Below are 2911 nucleotides of genomic sequence, written 5' to 3' on the forward strand. Positions count from 1 at the left end.
TTTGTAGACCAGGCTGGCCTCAAACTCAGAGATCCTCCTACCTCTGCCCCCCAGTGCTGGGATTCAGGACATGTGTCATCTCGCCCACTCACGCTTGCATGTCTTGTTGCTGCTTCTCTTCATGTATGCAGCAGAGTTTGTTTGTCATTTCTGGATACTATCTGACATTACTAGTGCAAACTGGTTTCATGGCTGAAATCCATGTCTTGCTACTGATTTCATTTTTAATCTTGCTAACATATATTTTTAGTAATTTTTAGAGCTTTGTTACAGTAAACTTAACTGTATATGGGCTAGGAATCCATCTTTATTTTGCCGTCTCATTTGAATACTAGTTTCTATTGTATATGAATCCCAGATTCAATTGTTTTAGAATTTTGGTAATTCCGCCTCCACACATATTTGAGTCACCATAAAGGTCCTTCCTCTGATAGCTTTTCATTTGCTTTCTTCATTCTTGAGATTGCAGGCTGTCTTGGTTTCATGCCCGCACGTGGGACTCCCCCGGCCTACTAAGCAGGGCTTTCATTCTCGGAGGACTCATATTCTCCCTCAGTCCTTCCTGCTCTGTGAAGGTTTCCTGTCTTTTCATCTTTTGTTTTATGAGATTGTGTCTTAGCTTTACTCTGTGTTGTGGGAGAACCTTCAGTTTCTGGTTTGCATATAGTTTTCCCAGGGTAGAGAGAAGATTGAGGGCTTAGCTTGCTTGTTCTTTATGGCTGGCTGGCCTGGCATGTTTGGATTCAGGTAAGTGGGCATCTATAGAGGAGGCAACATTTGCTGTTCCTGGCTTTGTGGCAGATGTGTTTTGGCCTCTCAGGGTTGCTCCTACCATGACTCAATGGTGTTCTACAAGGGTACTAGATAACCATAGAACCTTGCTTCTGAGTGGCCACAGGATAACCTTGGTTCCAGAATTAACCCACCCTTAAAAACTTTATTTTCTAACAGGGTAATCACTTTTAATCCCAGTACTCAGGAGGCAGAGACAGGTAGATCTCTGAGTTCAAGGCCAGCCTGGTCTACAGAGGAAGTTCCAGGACAGCTAGAGGTACACTGAGAAACCCTGTATTGCAAAACAAACGACAACAACAAAAGACTTTATTTCCAACCTATAGTTTGGCTGTGGTGGGGCATGAGTGTTGGCCAGCAAAAAGCTCATGGGGCTCCGATCCCAACCTGGGATGCTCAAGTGAGCAAGGCTGTACTGTCCTAGTCACTGGTGCCTTTTTCTGAGCAGTGATCTTGACCTGCTTAGGAACATGGGGGCCCTGCCCTTGGGTGAAAAAGCTTGTCTGTTTACCTGAGGGTGACATTGTCCACCTAATGTCACAAGCACATGGCTCCTTTATTACCATGACCTCCATGACCTTCCTCTAAAAGGGAACCAAAGAACCACCTAGTCTTCACTCTCATTTCAAAACATTTAGAGATTAATCTCACAATGAAAATTCTCAGGAAACCACTAACTTTTAGAGTTTTAAAGTAAAGACTCGCCGGGCGATGGTGGCGCACGCCTTTAATCCCAGCACTCGGGAGGCAGAGGCAGGTGGATCTCTGTGAGTTCGAGACCAGCCTGGTCTACAGAGCTAGTGCCAGGACAGGCTCCAAAGCCACAGAGAAACCCTGTCTCGAAAAACAAACAAACAAACAAAAAAAAAAAATAAAGGCTCAAGTAGAAGCAACAGACTGGAAAGTACGACTGTCTCTGAGCTCCTCCCCACAGTGCCCTGCTCTTGAAACCGTCAGTAGTCTCCACAGCCCAGGTTTCTCAACCTGGAGGTCAAAGGACCCTTTCACAGGGTCACATATTAGATATCCTGCATATTGAATATTTACACTGCAATTCGTAACAAAATAACAAATTTACAAAGTAACAAAATTACGGTTATGAAGTAGCAACAAAATAAATTTATGGTTGGGGGGTCACTGCAATATAAGGAACTGCATTGAGGGTGGCAGTGTTAGGAAGGTTGTGAACCACTGCTCTACTTACCAGGTCCTAGGAAAAGAGGGCAGTGCTTAATGAACTCGAAGACTTAAAAGAGGAAGATCTGAGCCGGTTGTGGTGGCCCATGCCTTTAATCTCAACACTTGGGAGGTAGATCTCTGTGAATTTGTGGCCAGCCTGGTCTACACAGTGAGTTCCGGGACAGCCAAAACTACATAGTGAGACCTTGTCTCAAAACAACACCCCCCCCCCCCACACACACACACGAGGAAGGGTGTGTTGGGACATGCCCCCAGGACCTGACTGTTACATTCTTTTTGAGACCTCCATACTTGTCAAAGTCAGAAGTAATCCTCAATTCCTTTCCAAAACTCAGTCCTACCCAACCACTGACCCCTCCTTATGCTGCCACCTCAGGGTCCTCCAATCCTTGTCATTTATTCCTCAGAGGGATCCACCCTTGTCTGGTGACCCTCCCTCAGGACCCTTATTTCCATCCCCTTCTAACTCAGTCTTAATTACCCTGGTCACCTGACACTACCAGAACCTCACTTATATCCCCCCCCCCCCTTAGGATGTCTACTCTTGATTCCCTCAAGAATCAGCCCCTTGGAAAACACATCCTCTCAGGAAATCCTGCCTGCCCCTTAGGGTCAGCATTCTCGCTCTACTCAATGCCACTGCACCCCCTAGTAAACATCACCTGGTTTACCCCATTCCTGTGGCACTCTTGTCCTTCACTCTCCACCCTTCAGGAGCCCCACCCTTTCTTCTCAGAACCACCCTTCCTAGTCACCCCACTTTGCACTCCTCTCCTTCCTCACTCCTCAGGATCCCCACCCTAACACCCCAAGAGAGCCACCCTTCCTGGTCACCCCACTCATGCCTCCGCGTCCTGCCCCGCCCCCTCATCCCGGCTTGGCGCGGCGCGCGTCATGGCGGCGGCGGGCGGGGCGCGTC

Source organism: Microtus ochrogaster, chromosome 15 (assembly GCF_000317375.1).
Source record: "Microtus ochrogaster isolate Prairie Vole_2 chromosome 15, MicOch1.0, whole genome shotgun sequence".
Lineage (NCBI taxonomy): Eukaryota > Metazoa > Chordata > Mammalia > Rodentia > Cricetidae > Microtus > Microtus ochrogaster.